This window comes from Sciurus carolinensis, chromosome 10 (genome assembly GCF_902686445.1).
Source record: "Sciurus carolinensis chromosome 10, mSciCar1.2, whole genome shotgun sequence".
Lineage (NCBI taxonomy): Eukaryota > Metazoa > Chordata > Mammalia > Rodentia > Sciuridae > Sciurus > Sciurus carolinensis.
In genome coordinates, this window is record NC_062222.1 from 32,255,984 (window position 1) to 32,276,148 (window position 20,165).

The following is a 20,165-nucleotide window of genomic DNA, read 5'->3' on the forward strand; positions in this document are numbered from 1 at the left end:
GAAAAGCGGTCATAAAAATACAAAAGTGGTACACATGTACAGGGCACTTACCATGACTGGAGCCTACAGGGCAGAAAATTGCCCTGATTGAGTCAGTGTGTGAGCGATGAGCAAATGTGAGGCCTTGGACATTGCTGTGTCCTGCTGTGGACTTTACAAGCATATGGGCTATACTCAATTTATTTTGAAAATGTTACTTTCTTCAATAACAAATTAATTTTAGTTTACTGGAAATTTTTTTTTTACCATATAGATTGTTATTTAAAAAAACTTTTTTACTTTTTTGTGATAATACTTCACTTGAAACACAAATGTTGAACATCTATACATATTTTATTTCTTTATATCATTATCTTATGAGCTTTTTTCTATTTTAAAAACTTTTAATTAAAAATTTTTTTTTTTCTTAAAAATTAGGACACAAATACACATGGTAGCTAAAGCCTACACAGATCAGAATCATCACTATCACTGTCTTCCATGTCCACAGCTTGTCCCATGTCCTTGGAAGGTCTTCAGGGACAATCGCATGCATGAAACTGTCATCTCATGATAATAATGACTTCTTCAGGAACGCCTCTTGAAGGACCTGCCCAAGCTAATTTTACAGTTAACTTTTTGAAAAATAAGTAGGACGAGTACACTTTAAAATCACATTGAAAAATATGGTGGCATAAATATGTAAACTACTAACAATTGTTATCATTATTGAGTATTATGTATTACATATTATACAAAATTGTATGTACTATACTTTTCTAAGACTGGCAGCTGAACAGGTTTGTTTACACCGGTGTCACTACCAACACTTGTGTAAAATGTGTTGCCTGAAAATATTACATTAAACTGTCACTAGGTGATAGGAAATTTTTCAGCTCCATTATAATCTTTGGGGACATCCATCATCTATGTGGTCTGTCAGTGACTGAAGTATTGTACATGACTATACTACAGATCTCCATTCTTTGATGTACATTTTCACTCTCTAACAATGTCCTCTAATGAACTGAAGAGCTTATATTTTAATTAATTAATATTTAAACATTTTGAGACATAATATTTGTACCTATTTATGGGTTGCAACATAATAATGTGTGCAGTGATCAAATCAGGATAATGAGCACTTCAACTCCTAAACATTAATCATTTCTATGCACTGGCAACTTTCATGCTTTTCTAGTTATTTTGAAATATATCATCGACTCTTTTAACCAATAGTTACCCTACTGTGCCATAGGAAACCAGAACAAATTCTTCCTCTCTGTTTTGGTGACCTCTAACTTATTTCTATCCCCTTAACCCTTTCCTTCCCAGTCTCTGTGACATAATTTCACTCTGTTCTTCTGTTGAAATTGCTTTTTAGTGTTCACAAATGAGTGAAAGCATGCAGTACTTGTCTGTGACTGACTTATTTCACTTAAGCTGACCTCTAGTTTTGTCCATGTTGCTGTGTACAACAGGATTTCATTGTTTTTATGGGTGAACAATATTCCCTTGTGGAATAAGAAATGGATAAGGAATGGACAAGAAACAGAATAAAGAGTGGATAAGAAAATGTTGTATATATAAATATATAGTTTTTGTATATAAATACATATATCATGTGCATATGATGTTTTTATGCACTCCTTCATTGATGTATACCTTGATTGATCTCATAATATTGGCTATTGTGAATGGTATTGCAATAAATGTGTGAATGCAGGTATATCTTTGATGCCGTGATTTTATTTTCTCTGGAGATATATCCTGGGTTTGCTGAATCACATGTAGATATACTTTTAGTTGTTTAGAGAATCTCCATACTATTTACTATAATGTCTGTACTAATTTTATATTCCCATAAACTGTGTATGAATTCCCCTTTAACTACATCCTCATAAGTATTATTATTTTTCTTGTATTTTTGATAATAGTCATTAAAGAACTTATTTTTAATGACGTCCAATTTGTTGATCTTTTATTGTTAATGCTTTTGTATTAAAAAATTTTTTTTCTACTCTAAGGTCATGAACATAAAACTGTTTTTGTATTATTTTGAAGAAGTTTGTTGCTTTATGTTCTACACTTAGACCTGTAATCCATTTTTTTTCAGTATTGGGGATTAATCCCAGGGCCTCATGTGTACTAGGTAATCACTCTACCTTTGAGCTACATCCCCAACCCAATCAATTTTTTTAAAAAAAATATGATGTGGGATAGTGTCAAGACTCATTTTAAAGGAGACATACCCATTCAATATGGTATGTTTATTGAAAAAGTTATCTTTATATTACTAAATCGCAGTGTGCCTTTATTGAAAATCAATAGTTTCTGTTTTCTGTCACATTGTGCAGCCTCTCTTACTGCTGAAGCCGAATGCCTAGTAAGGTACGTCCTGGTTTGTTCTTCAATATTCTCTTGACCATTCTAGGTCCTTTACTTTTCCAGATAAATTTTCATACAAACAGGCACAGAATGCTGGGATTTTCATTCGCATGGTACAAACTCAATTTTGCTTCTAATTCGCATTCATACATTTAGTTAAAAAGCAAATAATAATCACACATGTGAGAAAAAGCAAAGCAAACATAAACAAAACATTTTCCTTAACATCAGAAGAGCCAGTCCTTTCTTAACTGTGGCTAGACATGAGATAATGGTCATTTGAACCATATTGAATAAAAACCAGAGCACTTTTACTTTGTAGAATGGGAATTTTGAAACTTTTTGATTTCCACCTGTGGCCAGTATTTCCTTTATGACACAGGGGTTAAATTTTTGTATGTTCTTTTTTTTTTTTTCTGTATTTGTTCCTGGGCCTAGAATAAATGACAAATGGGCCTAGAATAAATAGTTAGCCCTCACTAAATATTTATTGAGTAACTGCATGAATCTATATGTGCAGTATTCAGAAGGTGTAGTTCCATTTAAGCATGAATTGTGTGAGGGATAAAAAGTTTCAACTCTTGAAAATTTCAATTGAGGGAATATTTTTACTCTAAAAGCACTGTTAACAAAATATGGAAAGTTAAGGGTGATAGATCCTTATTAAATATTTGAGAATGTACTAAAATTCATTGGCTCTCTGTAACTCTGGGTTCCACATGGATGGATTTGACCAACTGAAGATGGAAATATTTGGAAAATATTGCATCTCTACTGAACATCCACAGATATTTTCTTTTGATTATTCAATAAACAAAACAGTATCACAATCATTACATAGCATTTATATTAGATTAGATATTATAAGTAGAGATGATTCAAGTTATATGCCAGGATTGTATAAGTTACACACAAGTAGTATGCAATTTTATACAAGGGATTTGACATGTTTTTGTTTACCTCTAAGGTTCTGAGTTGTTTCAGAATACAATGCAGTATACTTAACTTTTTATCTTTTAGGTGCTCATGCAAAAACTCTTAATTTTGGGCATATACACGAGAGTATTATTCTTGATTGCTGGCTTGACGATTCTAAGAAGGAAACCTAGTCCATCTAACAGTCTTGCTGCGGGTGCAGAGTGTGGCCTACATTGTCATTGCCCACCTCTTCTCCTTCGCACAGGGAGGAAATTTTCCCTCTCTTCGCCCGAGTTTAATGCTAATGAGATTTGGATCTCACTACCTCCAATCTTCTGGGAAGACCTGAAATTGGCATTAGCTTTTTCAAGTTTTCTCTTCAATGAGATCTTTCTTAATATACTCAGGTTTTCTAATAGACTAATGAAAAGAAAAATCCCAGCCCATCTCTTACTCTGACAACCATCTCTAGTTGTTACTCTATTTCTTTTTTCTTTTTCTGGCGTCCTGATGATTAAATTTTCCTTTCTTTTTTGGAGGGTGAGGTGGGTAGAAAAGCTCCATTTATTTTAATTTTCAAAGCTGAAATATGTATAAACTGTATCAGTGATGTTTCCTCCTGGTGGTGTTTACTGATAACCTCTTCATGTGCCAGATTATATTTAGAAGAAAACCAAGAATTTAAATTTGTTTCCAAGTAATAGCTATGCAGATAGTTCAAACAGTAGGCCATTGTTACATTAAAAAAATACAAGCTAATTTTTGACTGATTTTTTTTTTTCCTGTACTGAGTAAAGCAATAACTCAAAAAGTCATTGTGTTTATGTATATACCCTTCAACTTGTTTCTTAGGAAGAGTTGCCTAGGGATTATTTTCTAAAAAAAAAATAAATAAATAAAATTATGGTAAGAACACTTAACATGAGATCTACCCTCTTAACACATTTTTATGTATATAGTATTGTTAACTCTAGGCACAATATTGTATAGCAGATACATAGAACTTACTCGTCCTGTGCAGATGAGACTTTATTCCTCTTCAACAGCAATCCTCCACTTTCCCCCACTCCAGCTCCCACACTCACCATTCTACTCTCTTTTTCTGCCATTTGACAATTTAGTAACTTCATATAATTGGAAATCTATGGTATTTGTCTTTCTGGGACTGGCTTATTCAGTTAGCACAGTGTCTTCAATATTCATCTGTTTTGTTACACATGGTGGGACTTCCTTTTAAGTCTGAATAATGTTCTGATATATATCTATTATAGCACATTTTTTTTTTGTTCACTCACCTGTTGGTAAATAGTTGGGTGTATCCCATTCTTGCCTATTGTGAATCATGCCGCAATGAATATGACAGTGATAATATCTTTCAAGAATTACCATTGCAGTTCTTTGGGATAAATGCACACAGAAGCAAGATTATTGCTGATGTATGTGGTAGTTCTGTTTTTAATTTTTGAGGAAGTTTCATACTGTTTTCCATAGCAACTGAAAAAGTTTACATTCCTACCAACAGTGTACAGGGTTCTAATTTCTTCATGTTCTTGCAAACTTGTGACTTTAATTTTTTTGTTTTTAATAGCAACCATTCTAATAACTGTGAGGTGACAACTCATTGTGGTTTTGACTTGTATTTCCCTAATTAGTGACATATCTTTTCATAGATATGTTAGCTCTTCGTATGTCTTCTTTAGAGAAATATATATTCAAGTCTTTAGCCCATTTTAAAGCAGGTTATTAGGTTTTTTTGTGATTGTTGTCATTATTGAGTTGTAGGAGTTCATCATATATTTTGGGAATTAATCTCTTACTAGATATGTGGTTTACAAGATATTTTCTTCCATTCCATAGGTTACCTTTTCATGTACTGACTATTTTCTTTGCTGTGCAAAACTGTTTAGTTTCAGTCATACTTATCTATTTTGACTTTTGTTTGCCTGTGCTTTTGATATAACATGCATAAAATCATGGCCAAGAACAATGTTTCAGAAGTCTTCTCTCATGTTTTCTTCTAGGGGTCTTACAGTTTCAGATCTGTGTTTAAGCCTTTAATATATTTTGGGGTTGATATTTGTGTGTGGTTTAAGATAAAGGTATGGTTTCAGTTTTGCTCAGATCATTTGTTAAAGAAACTGTTCTTTCCCCACAGGGTATTCACGGTCCACTTGTTGAAGATCAGTTGACTATATATTCTGGATTTATTTCTGGGCTATCTATTTTGATCCATGTCCTATATATTTTTATGCCAGTACCATACTGTTGTAATTACTGTACCTTTGTTATATACTCTAAATTTGGGAAATGTCATGCCATCAGCTTTCTTTTCTCTTAAATTTGCTTTGGCTATTTGGAGTTGACCCTTTGTGGCACCATATGAATTCTGGGATTGATTTTTCTATTTCCATTGGGATTTTGATAGGGATTACATTGAATCTGTAAATCTCTTTAGGTAGTTCATATATTTTTAAAATGTTAAGTTTTTCAAACCATAAACATGAAATGTCTTTCCATTTTATTGTGTTTTTGATTTCTTTTTCATCAGTGTTTTACAGTTTTCAGTGTAAACATCTTTCATTACACTAGTTAAGGTTATTTCTAAATATATTATTCTTTTTGATGCTATTGTAAATGGAATTGTTTTCCACATTTCCATTTCATGGATTTTATTACTGATGTATGGGAAAGCAACTAATTTTTGTATGTTGACATTTTATCCTGCAACTTTACTGAATTTATCAATTCTGTGTTTATGTGTGTAGTCTTCAGATTGTTATAAATAATGTCATGTGATATGCAAAGAGACATTTCTTCTTCTTTTTTCAATTATGATACTTTTACTCTCTCTAATTACTGTGGGACTTTTAGTACTATGTGGAATAGAAGTTATAAGACTGGACATTCTTGTCTTGTTCTTGATTTTAGTGTAAAATCTTTCAATTTGTAATTATTGAGTATGACTTCAGCTATGGAATTTTATGTATGATTGAAGTAATTTTCTTCTATTCCTAATTTGTTGAATTTTTTTATCATGAAAGAATGTTAAACTTTACTAGCTGCCTTTGGTGCATCCATGTGAGTAGATAATTTTTATCTGCTTCTTATTGTTATGGGTGATGTGTGCCACTAATTGATTTGCATATGTTGAATTCTCCTAGCCTCTCAGGGGTAAGTGCCACTTGGCCATGGTGTGTGACTTAGGAAGTCTTCCTTCCTTTTTAATGTTTTGGAAGATTTTGATAATGATTGGCTTTAATTTTTTCTATAAACGTTTGCTAGTATTTGACAGCAAAACCATCTCTTCCTGGGCTTTTCTTTGTTGGAGGCTTCAATTACTCATTCAATCACCCTACAAATTATAAGTTGTTCAGATTTTCTCCTTCTTCATGATTCAGTTAGCGTGTTGTATTTGCCTAGAATTTTACCCGTTTCTTCTAGGTTACCAGTTCGTTCACACGTAAAGTTTCTCTTATAATCCTTTGCATTTCTTTGACATCAGTTATACTGTTTCTTTCAATTCTGAGTTTATATTTTGAGTCTTCTCTTTTTTCACTTTGTTATTCTAATTAAGAGTTTGTCTATTTTGTTTATATTTTCTAAAAGCTAACTGTTGTTATTTTTTCTCTTATTTTTCTATTCTTTATTCTAATTATTTTCTGCAAGTCTTTATTATTTCCGACTTTCTGCTACTGTTAGATTTATTTATTTATTTTTTCCAGTTCTTTTAGTTGTAATGTTGGGCTATATGTTTGAGAACTTTCTTCTATTTAATATAATCATTTATCTCTATCAACTTCTTTTTAAGTGCTAATTTATATATTTATTATTGCTTTCCATGTCTTCATATATTGTGTTTCTGTTTCTCTCAAAGAGGTATTTCTAATTTTCATCTTGTTTTTTCTTTGACACCTTGTTTGTTTGAAAGTATGTTAATTTTCCCACATTTGTGAATTTTCCAGTTTCCACTTAGCAATTGATTTCTGATTTCATTCCATTGCAGATGGAAAAGACAAATGATGTCACTCTTCTTAAGTATGTTGAGATGACTTTTTCTTTGGAAATGTGGTTTGTATACACAATGGAGTTTTACTCAGCATATAGAGATTGAAATCATGGCATTCACAGGAAAATGAATCCAACTGGAAAACAGCATGCAAAGTGAGAGAGGTCAGACTCGGAAAATCAAGGGTGGTATGTTTTCTCTCATAATCAGAAACCAGAGAGGAAAAAAGAAAAAGGGACCTCATGAAAATGGACTAAGATCAACAGAGTAGAGGAAGAGCACCAGGGGGAAGAGAGTCAGGGAGGGAGACAGGAGGCACGGGAGAATGAAATAGAACAATGTATGATACGAACATATGAATATATCACAATGAATCTCACTATTATGTTTAATTAGAATGCACCAACAAATTTTTTTTTAAAGACCTTCTTTTTGGACCTTACATTTGATCTATCCTGTGGAATGTTCCATGTGTGCTTGAGTAGAATGTATATTCTGTTGTTAGATAAACTGCTGTGTATTTGTTATGTATATTTAATTTATAGTGTGGATTAAGTCTACATTTTTGTTGATTTTTCTGACTGGTTCTTTTATCAGTTATTAAAAGTGTAGTATTAAACTCTCCTATTATGATATTGCTATTAGTCTTTTCTGTTTTATCAATATTTTCCTTGTATGTTTATGTGCTTCTGTATTTGGATACATAGGTATTATTATTGCTACATCTGGCATATTGGCCGTTTTTTCTTTATATATTTTTTCTTTGTTTCTTGTGACAGTCTTTGACTTAAAATCAATTTGATCTAATATAAATATAGTTCCCCCTGATCCAGTGTTTACCATATGCATGGGGTAACTTTAATTCATCACTTTCAGCCTACGCATGTCCTGAAGTCTAAACTAAACCTCTTGTAGAGAACTATGGTTCAATATTTCTTAAAATCCATTCAACTATTCTGCATCTTTTAACTGAGGAATTAAATCCATGTACATAAATTTTGGCAGGAGTTTCCGGGGATTGAACTCAGGGACACTCAACCACTGAGCCACATCCCCAGGCCTATTTTGTACTTTGTTTAGAGACAGGGTCTCACTGAGTTGCTTAGCACTCACATTTTACTGAGGCTGTCTTTGAACTCGTGAACCTCCTGCCTAAGCCCCGCCGCCCGCCCAGCCCCTGGGATTACAGGTATGCATCACCACACCTGGCTCCATGCACATAAATTTAATCATCAATGGGGGAAAATGTGCTATTATCATTTGGCAAATTGTGCTATCTTAGTTCTTTGTTGTTATTTTCTTCTTTTGCTGTCTCTCTCTCTCTCTCTCTCTCTCTCTCTGTGTGTGTGTGTGTGTGTGTGTGTGTGTGTGTGAGAGGTTGATTGTATATGCATGTGCTTTTGTTCCTTTCTCTTTTCTCCTTTATGACTTCTATAGGTATTTTCATTGTGATTATTAAGGGGCTTACAAAAATATTTTAAGTATTTAAATATTTAAAATATTTAACAGTGTGTGTATATAAAGTTGATGACAAATGTTAATAACAGAAAATATTCCACAATCTACTTTCTTTCCCCTCACTTTGTCAGTGATGCCATTAACACACTTTATACTTAAATAGTTATTTTGGATACTTTTTATATATAGTTTTATATTAAAGTTAAAATTATTTGCCCACCAATATTATAGTAATACGGTGTTGTGTATATTTGTATGTAGTTCACTTTACCAACAAGTTTTATACTTCATTATGCTGCCATAATAATTGGAAGAACTCCCTTCAGCATTTCTTGTAAGGTGTGTCTGTTGATGATTAATTTCCTCAGCTTTTGTTTGTCTAGAAAAGTCTTCATATCTCTTTCATTTTTGATGGAGAGTTTTGCTAGGTATAGTATTCCTGTTTGGCAATATTTTGTTGTTATTGTCATTGTCTTTTTTTCTTAGAGCACTTTGAATGTATCATCTCATTGCCTTCTAGCCTGTAGGGTTTCTGTTAAGAAATGTCCTGTCATATAGAAGTTCACTTTTTTGTGACAACATGTTTTTATCTTACTGCTTTCACAATTCTTTGCCTAACTCTTTTGACAATTTGATTATAGTATGCATGATGCTTAATTTTAGGTGCCAACTTAACTGGATTAAGGTACATGTAATAGTAAAACATTATTTCTGGGTTTATCTTTGAGGGCATTTCAAAGGAAATTGGCATGTGAATTAATGGATCAAGTAGGGGAGATCTGCCCTCAAAGTAGGCAGGCACTATCTAATCTTCTGGGTCCCTGGATAGAACAAAAAAGAGAAATGGAAAGGAGAGTTCTCTCTCCATCTCTCCTAGAGCTGTGGCATCCTTCTTCTGTCCTTGGACATCAGAATTCTAGATTCTCTGGCCTTTGGTTTCTGAGACTTACACTGAGTTCCCCAGGTTCTTGGGTCTTCACACTTGGACTGAGAGTTACAGCTTCAGAGTCCCTGCCTCTGAGATTTTTAGGCTCGGACTGAGGTGTGTTTTCGGCACCCCAGGTTCTCCAGCTTTCAGACTGCCTGTGGGACTTCTAAAGCCTCTATAATAGTGTGAGTCAATTCCGCGAGATAACTTCTTCTCATATATCTATATTATTTATACCTATCTTTACATAGGTATATCCTATTGATTCTGTTTCTCTGGAGAATCCTTAATAATATAATGTATTGTAGGGTGTATTCCTTGGGATTTTTTTATTATTATTATTATTTGGGATTCCTGGATTTGGTTATCCAGTTGAGGCAGTTGAGGAGATTTTAACTGTTACTTCTTAGAATAAACTTTCTGGTTCTTTCTTTTCCTTCTGGAACATACCCAATGCATATAGTCTGTCTACTTGATGTTGTCTATAGGAAAGATAGAAAAAAATCCGAAGTATTTTACGTACTCTATTCTCCATTGACTACTATGCCTCTGACGATGCGTGTGGGGGGGGTGTCGGCAGGGAGAGTGGTCCTCATATATCAAACTATCAGCGTTCCAGTGGGCACCAGTTACCTATCCTATAATTTGTGACACTATCTTTCTGGATATGGTGTCAAATACTACAGCTTGAGGGCTCTAAGAAGACCACAGCCCCCTCCCATTTAGATGCTAATTACAAGGCCTAGGGCGTCACCTATATTTCTGATCAACCAACTGTATCTCAGAGTTTCCATGGCCCCCTTTTTGGGTTTGATTAATTTCCGAAAGCAGCTCATAATACCCAGGAAAGCTCTTTGAATACATTTACCCAATTATTATGAAGGAATATTAAAGAGAATACAAATAAATAGTCAAATAGAAAACATGCATAGAGTAAAGCATGTGGGAAGCAGCAGAGAACTTCCATGATCTCCCCTGACACACCACCCTCTAGAAGATGTATTCCGCTAACTGGAAACCATTCAAACCCAGTCCTTTCAGGTTTTTATGGAAGTTTTATTACACAGGCATGATTGATTAGATCACTGGTCATTGGCCATCAATTCAAACTCAACCTTTCTCCCCATACTTGAGGTTGTGCTGTGGTGCTAAGACCCTATTAATATGACTTTCTGAGAAACAGCTCACATCCTGAGGATATCCAGGGACTACCATCCACCAGTCATCTCATTCCAAAGATTTTAGGTGCTCTGTGCTAAAAAATGAGAATGAAGAAGAAATACACACACACACACTTGGTCTTCGTATATATAGACACACATACAAACATAACACAAACACACACGTAATATCTATGTATATATTGAAATTTGCTTACTTATTATAAATCCCAATATAATACTGTCCCACAAATCCTTTAAGCTTTCTTTACTTTTTCATTCTTTTTCATTTTTATTCCCCTGGCTGAATAATTTTAAATACCTTGTCTTCAAGTTTGTCGATTCTTTCTTTTTTCCTCTAGAAAATTGTTCTAATGTGCTTTTAAATCACTATTGAATTTCTCGTTCAGTTGTTATATTCTTCAGCTCTGAGACTTATCTTTGTTTCATTTAAAAATTTCTCATGTATATTGAAAATCTCACTTTCTGCATTATTCTTTTGAACTTGTCTAGCATTTTTATGATATTTATTTTACACTGACTGTCAGACAACTCACACATTTCCATTTTAATAGGGTTCATTTTTGGAATTTTAACTTATTCTTTTTATGGGTCATGTTTTCTTGTTTCTTCATTTTTCATGAGTCCATGTTGAATCTGTACCATAGAAAATACCTCCCTCTCTCCCTGACTTCATGGACTGACCTCATAGGAGAATACCTTTACCAATTTGGTCAGAATTTTGTGGGCTTCTCAAACCTTCATGCTAGTAAAAAACCGCTATCCTTTATTCATACTTGTCCCCAGATGTCTGGAATATGTCAGGTCCTGTCTGCCCTTCAAGATAGGTGGGTCAGAAGACAATCTCTCATACAGTTCTTGGAGAAGTTGGAATGCTGAATCTGTGGCTCAGCTTTTCCCTACTTAGGGAGAATCAGGAGACTGGCTCTTTATTTACTTGCTCTATATTGAGTTGGGAAGGATTTGTTGTGACTCCTATACACTTGTTCAACCACCACTTCATTTTCTAGAATCTTCAAGGGTTTAAGGATCTTGGATACTGTCAGTGTTCTGAAAAAGATGATATAAAATTCATTCCTTTGGGTAATACCAGAAAAAGTTGGGACGTTAGATGTGTTGTCCAGGTGTTTCCCTCTTCAGTGCAAAGCTGACAGCTGGGGTTTACTGCTTGCTTGCTCTGCGCTGAGCTGCAGCAAGTGCTTGCATACTAGTCAAACTTTTTTTTTTTTTTTTCTCCTGTAGCCCTCAGGACACTAGTGTACTCTGAACCCCCTCAGTGTTTCCAGAGAGGAGAGATAGAAGCCAGCACTTCAGAAAGCACCTAGAGAAATTGGAACACTACATCTATCATCCAACTCTTTGCTTCTCAAGGAGAAGCAATGAGCTGTGGATTCCCTCCCCATCACATTGTGCTCGGCTGCAGTGGGGGATATGGCAAAGGGTGTCTCTCTCTTTCTTACTGGTCACATGTAGTTGATTTCATACTTGCCTGGGGTGCAGGAGATTCAAAAGTAGTTTTAGAATTTCCACAAAGGACACTGTTCCATGTGTTGCTGTTGAATTTGGGTGCCCTTGGAGGGAAGGAAAATCCAGAGTTTCTTGTTGCATGGATTTGCTGGTGCCACTACTAGTCAAGCTTTGCAATAAATCAAATGTACTGTTGGGAACAACAGCTCTCAATGATAAGCAAGTGGTTAAAACACAGAATCAGTGTAGGTTATCTGAGTCAGTATTCTATACCACAGGGAGCTTTGAATCTGAAATGGCCCTTCAAACTTGTCTCAGTTTCTGGGAAGGGACCCAGCCATTTCCATTTCCATTTCAAACCTTGGATGTGGACTGCCACAAGGCAAGACAAGCCACTTCAACTAAGGCTATTCCAGAAAAGACCCAGCTCCAAACCTTGAGCAGCTCAACCTTGAGTGAGCAACCTCACTTCTGAAGGGACATCCTGATAGTGGAACACTGTATCCACTCTAGGTAGAATCAGATCATCAACTGAACAGGATCTTGGAGGTTCTATAATTTGAATCTTTAAAGGTAACTGTACTGAAGCTCACAGTGATCTGCTTAACCTCATATGGAATGGGGCTCTACCACTAGTCTCTTGACTCTTAGAGAAATGTTTTTCAATTATACTAACACTTAACTTGAGTGTGTGTGTGTGGTTTATCTTATAAACATTTTTGTTGGGCTAAGAGGGAAATATTTTATATTTGTACTGTATAGAGAAAATTAAGTTACATTACAGTTGGTAGCAGCATTAGAAGTTTTACTGTAGATTCTTATTTGCTGAGCCAAGTAAAACCCTGTTCTGCATGGTATGGAAAATTACTACACAATAACATATTCTGTTTGGATTGAGGTTTAAATATGATTCCTTATGTCATGAGGTTTAAATATGATTCCTTATGTCAGGAGGAAACCAATTAGAATAAGTAAGAATGTATTATAGTTTACACTATTTGAGAAACATTTCATATAAATAGGAGATATTTCTATCCTGTTATTCAGAGAATGAGTGGTCTCACATGTGATATAAAGCTAAAAGTGACCAAGGATAGCTTTCAATGTCATTTGGAAATTGCTGGTTCAAAATCCAGCATCTCTCCAAATAAATGTTTCTACATAATGAAAAATACTTTTATTTGAGCCACAAATGATGTAATGGCATAATTGGAGATATAAAAGATTTGATAATGTTTCCACAGAGTATGACAGTTCTTTCAGCCCAACTTCAGGATAAATAAAATGAACGCTGTAAGACTGTTCTTAATTAAGATTCTTGGCCCATAAGAAACCAACAGACTTTGTCACACCACACACATACCATAAACACGTTCTTCTTAAATAAATTTAGACTAAACTAATTGTATGAAAGGTTTCACTTACTGTCTGTATTCATAACCTCCTATTCATGGCTTAATCCATGAAAATAGAATGGAAAATAAATACAGAAGCAGTCAAAAAAGATGACATGTTATGGGGTAGATAAGAAAATACAAAACAAATAAAATACAATAAACTGACAGTGATCTATATTCATAACTAATTACTGATGTTTATGAAGTGTTTGATTCTTTATCTATCTGATTATCTCTCTACCCACCTGTATATCTAAAAATTGTTCTATGTAGATGGAAATGTCATGCTGAATTTTTAATAAGTTGATATGTACAGACTTGTGACAGTGTTTTTTCATAAGCCTCAGCTACAGCATATTATCAAGATGTCACTCCTATGTGATCACTTGCTTCCAGTTAAGATTGTATGATCCAGCTCTCATGAGTCCTTCAGTTTCTTTTTTGCCCTGTAGGGCTGTGAGGAGTACTGCTCAGGTGTCTTATAGACTCTCCCTAAATTTGGATTAGCCCGATAGTTTTCTCATGATCAGTCTGTGTCATATGCTTGGGCAGAAAGACCAGAACAGACTAAAATGCCATTCTTTCTGCATCTTGTCAAGGGTACATTTTATCAGCATGGTTATTCTTGGTCATCTGCTCTGGAAACCATTGTCAAGTTCCTCTATAGTAGAGTTATTCTCTTGTCTCCTTTTATATTCTAAACCTTTTTGAAGGAAGACACTATGCACAGCCCCACACTAAGGAGTGGGGTGTTTATGTTCCGATAACTTGAAAGTAGAGGTTCTATACCAATTATCAAAATTCTGCCTGGGAGATGTGTCTGTTGTTCCCTATTTATTTATTTATTTACTTATTCATTCTTCTATTTTTACCAGTTTGAACTCATGTATTTCTTTTCATAATTTGGATTATAATCCAATATTACTTTATTTTGCTGTTGAAATCATTCTGGCTTTGACCATTGAGAGTCCTGTCAGTTGATCTTTGGGTCCCTTTTTGACATGTTACCATCATGGTGAGTTTTTTGCTTGTTACTGTTAAATCCCTTCCCCCAAACTCCTATTTAAAATCTTCTCTTCTCCCCTCACTTTATAGGATAACAGCTTTTTAAAAACAATGAATAATAAAGTCACTGTTGCCACTATTTGCAGTTGTATTTTTTTTTCCTTGATGATATGATTCCTCTGTGAGTCCTGTTAGTGTGGTATTCAGAAAGGAGTCTGCCATCTAAAGACTCACCCAACAAGGATCCTTTGTGTGCTTGTATCTTCTTGTGTCTGGGAAGGAGAATTAGCATTTATCAAAGCCTCCCACAGAGCCAGCATCTCTTCTATGTGATGATGAATGATTACATTTGTTTCTTTGAAGGAGGGTATCTTAAATCTGGTCCGCAGGTACAGGACCCCTCAGACTTGCAAACTTAGTGTACATTTTTCAGGGAAACGCAGGTTTTATTGGATTCTCAGAGGTGTCTGTCACCTAACAAAGAGGTAAGGAATCATTTCCTTTGAGCAAGAAGAAAATAATGCAACCTATACACCTATACACTTTACATACCGTGTTCTTCCCGTCTGTAGCTTTGTGGTTACTTTCCTTTATGTCCAGAGTCGCCCCTGCCCCTAGGTTTCTCACATTGCCATGTACCACACTGCATTCAGGTCTGAGAAGCCCTGTGATCATTGTTGTTGCATTTATAACTCTGAAAAAAATAAAGCAATCCTTTTGGACTCAGACTTTTGAGGGAGAAGATCAAGACAATATGCTCACACACACCTGTTTTGAAATAGTCACTAACCGGTCTTGTAAAAATAAGCATGTTCTAGAGTTGGTGCAAAATGAGCTTTCCCGTTTTACAAAGAAATTTTTGGATTTTGCCCTCAGTGCTGGAAAACATTACATCATGCTGCTATATAGCCTGACACATTCCTCGCATAACTTTACTTATTAGTAATGACATTGGTTGAAGTTTAGGCAAGTGAACAAGAGGACTGGTTGTAAAAAGACTTTTAATATGAAACATTATTTTCTGTAGTCATTTGATCACTTTGCCTGAGTAGAGGCAAAGTAAGTTATTTTCTTAATTTAGTGTCATATTTTCAAGAAACAAATCCTGCTTTGTGAAATATTAGAATTGTTAGATTTCTTGAAATCAAACATAATAGTATAGTCAAATGGATAAAACATTGGACTGAGATTCAGAATATGAAGACATTAATAACGAAGCAGGCCTTAAGTGTGTGACCTAATCAAAATCATTTAACTCTTCTAATTTATTAATTTGCAGACATAGCTTGTCCATCTAATTCTTAAACATTTTCAACAGTAGAGATGATTGTGATTTTTAATATTGGTAAACTAAAAACTATGGTTTCTATTTTTATTTCCTTAGGTAGGAAAGAATTCAAAATTCATGCTTGTGAATATAAACTACATGGAATTCCATTGAAATTTTAAAGTCTTTGAATATAAAGTGCACTGTCAACTAAATATTTATGTCAGGTTACCTGTAGCAGAGTCATGAAAATTCAGATTGACACAAAGAATGGGTTTTTTGTTTAATTTTCCAGGGATTCTGTCAACTGGGATAGAATCCCAAACAAGCATTTGTTTTTAACCGTGGGGAGAAATAACATTTGAAAGTGGCTAGTGTAACACTGAGCAATTTAGAATAGGCCAATCCATATTTTCACTATAATGAATTAAAAAAATAATTAGTAAGACTAATAGAACCCAAAGTGCATATATAAACCCTAAAACAATATCTGTATGGATGACATCATAAAAATTACAGGAGGCCATTGCTTTGGACCCAGCTTCTGCACTGGTCTCCAACAAAATGGGTAACAATCAAAATGGAGACACTCAACAATGAAGTTCCCCATTGCCAGACTGCAACTGCGATACAAAAGAGAAAGAGATATATTGAGTGCCCATGAATCACTGAAATGCAGGAAACATCCACGAACTATTGAAATGCAGAAAGTGTTCATGAACAGTTACAACTCCTGATCAACCCAGCTCATGCCCTTGGCCTGCACCCCTGACCTACATCCTTGTCTGCAAAAGTAACAGAAGGGTAATGGGCATGTGCAGGGAAAACTGGCTTCAAATTGCTTAGCTACTCCCCGATTTTACCTCTACTGCAGTCCCTAGCCAACCCTTACTCTATAAACCCCACACGAAGGGGGTTGCTGCTTTTTTTTGGAGGTGGTGGTTGCGGGGACTGGGGATTGAACCCAGGGTTGCTTAAGCACTGAGCCACATCCACAGCTAAATTGCGGAGTCTGGCTTTGGACTCAGGATCCTCCTGCCTTCGTCCCCAGAGCCGCTGGTATTACAGGCATGCGCCTTTGCGCACTGCAAGGTTTGCTGGTCCTCACTCTTAAGATATCCCATGTTTCTCCCTTGAATGTACCTCCGCTTTTCCTAATTAAATGATTGGCACATGCTGAATTTCTTTTTCTTTATGTATGTCAAGAACCCTGCCCGTCCTGACTCCAATTCCCCCTTCTTCCTGGGAACCCCAGGGATCCTTCTTCTGTGACAAAATTAGAGGTTTATTTTACTTCCTAAGAAATCAATATTACAGATTGCTGCCAATTTCATAAACTGGTCAGTTTCAGTTGGCATAACAATGAAATGCCCACTACCTTAATCCTTACATTAAAAAAGGTAATTTGAAGTAATGTGATGTTAACCAGTTGTTTTTCGATTGTTCTGTTCCTTTGTCCCTGATGTATAAGGAAAGTAACTCTGAAATGACCAGTTTACTACTTCTTCTTCTTCTTCTTCTTTTTTTTTTTTTTTTTTTTTTTTTGATTCTGCTTTCTTCAGCCCTTTCTTATCTATCCAAGGATAGATTCTTGATGGATTCTTTGGAACATTTATGTCATTTTTATGCAATGAAGAGTTGCCTCATTCTATAATTGAAAACAAAGTCAATTAAGATGTTAAAAACTCAATCGCTGTAATTTTGTCCTTTGACAGTGGTAATAGGAAGATAGATCTTATTTCATTTCCTTTCGGTCAGGTTTACCTGGAATGAGAATCCCAAGTATGAATAGCCTATTCTCTCTCTCTCTCTCTGTCTCTGTCTCTCTCTGTCTCTGTCTCTCTCTCTCTCTCTCTCTCTCTATCTGTGTGTGTGTGTGTGAGTGTGTGTGTGTTGTGTGTATTGATTTGCTCTTGTTTTTGGCAGTACTTGTGGAACCCAGGATCTCATGTACGTTATGCAACAGCCCCAGCCCAGGTTTCAATCTTGATTCTGCCATCTTAGAAAAATCCTGTAACCTATCTGTTTTAGTTTCTTCCTGTACCATGTGCTCTTTCACTTTATTTACTTACCTCCTGCTCTCTTCTCTACCTATCTGGGTTCTTTCTTTCTCTCCACGATGCTGATATTAACTGGGAAAAGTTGGAAAATGTAAAGTGCTTGAGCCAATGTGTATTTAATAAGCAAACAATATAGGGAAACACAAATATATGGAAGTCACCACTTCCTCAGTAGCCATACTGTTTGCATTGTGTTTAGTTGGTAATATATATGAATATGGAAAAAATAGTTTAAAATAATTGCAAGTGGTGTATTTATTAGTTTGTGTTCATTGGAATAAGGTGGCATGATTGAGGAAAAACTTTAAAAAAATGATGTTTTAAAGCACTGAGACACATTGGGATGGGCCTGGTGGCACATGCCTGTAATCCCAGCAATTTAGGAGACTGAGGCAGGAGGATTTCAAGTTCAGTTAGCCTAAGCAACTTAGTGAGACCCTATCTCAATATAAAAAATAATGGGAATATGACTCATTTTTAGCCCCTAGGTTCAATTCCTGCTATCAATCAATCAATCAATCAGTCAAACACTGGGTTTAGAGTAGTATGGTGGAAAATGTAAATTTCACTCTTCAGGGAACAAGGTCAAATTCTGTAGCAGTAAAAAGAGGAAGGGAAATTTGCTACTGAATTAAAGGACGGAATTTGAGTTTGATTGACATAGCTTATAGGTAGGAAACAAATTAGGCTGGGAAGTTCTACTCTACAAAAATTAGTGTTAATTTTTTTATGTTATCTATTCATTGCTTAGAAGACATGTAAAGGATTTTATATCAAGAGACACAATAGCAGGCTAACTGATCCAATACAAGTGTATTTCATAATCAATTCTGTTTGTTCCTTTGAATAAGAAAACTTCAAAATGAGATCGGTTCAAACTCTAATTTGCATCCAATATCCAATTTCCCCACATACCCTCCTTCTCGGCACAGCTTCCCATCTTTTGATAAGGAGTCACAATGGGCTCTAAGGAGGTTACAGTTTCACCTGCAATGAAATAGAAAATCTCATTACTAGTGCTGAAATCCCTGAAACTGTGATGTGGAAACTGATAAGTACCTGGGAAGCAATTTTAGAAAATCTACATAATCTTCTGAACCTTTGGGAATTTTAACTAATTGATTTTCATTTTTTTGATTTAATGTTTTACACCCTGAGTCATTTCTATTTGAAAGAGTTGTCTGTATCAATTCAAAGTCATTTTAGATTTTTAAATAAACTTTGTGCTGTCATATTTCACCTGTAGTAGTTGCCTCCTATAAAAAATTGTATGATAATTAAGTCAGAATATAATTTCTAGTAAGAAAGAGTTGACTTCAGTACAAAGCCAAACCTGTTGCATCAAAGTTTGCTTCACATAAATTAACATAATTTATGAATTTAAGGCTTTTACCATATAAATACAATATTAGCAATGCTAGATACTCCAAGTATAGTTTTAATGGACCTTGTGATTGACATGAACTTTTTAAATTTTTATTTTGTTTTGGGGGAAAATGATTATATGATAAAACATTTTGGTGGTTAAACAAACCAGAACAAAAACAACAAAAAAATTTTCCCTTGGCTTCTGAGGAAGTGCCTTTTTATATAAGTTCTCTGAAGCAACCACCAATTTAGTCATGACTCATTTTTCAGATAGTTAAAATAGCAAAACAGGACAGGTTTTCCTGTTCTTAATAAAGAGCTGATGATAAATGCATTCATAAAGTGAATAGGTAATTAATGTCTTATAGCTCCGTATTTTCCTTACATGACCTACTATCCCCCATGTATATACATATGTATATATACACACATACATATATATACATGCATACATTTATACACACACACACACACACATATATGTACACATATATATGTTACCAGGGATTTAACCGAGGGCTGATAATGACTGAGTCACATCCCTAGCCCTTTTTATTTTTTTATTTTGAGACAGGGTCTTGCTAAGTTGCTGAGGCTAGATTTGAACTTGTGATCCTCCTGCCTCATCCTCCTGAGCCACTGGGATTATAGGCGTGCACCATCATGCCTGGCTTGGACTAGTACATTTCAGTCAGTAATCAGAATAGTCACTGTGTTTCTTGAGAAATATCACTTTATAAATG

At 35.0% G+C, this 20,165-nt stretch overlaps 1 protein-coding gene across 1 annotated transcript in view; it reads left to right on the forward strand.

Moving 5' to 3' along the window:
- Positions 1–20,165, forward strand: part of Glrb (glycine receptor beta) — a 93,611-nt gene that overhangs the window by 19,768 nt on the left and 53,678 nt on the right. The gene's annotated exons all lie outside the window — the stretch shown is intronic.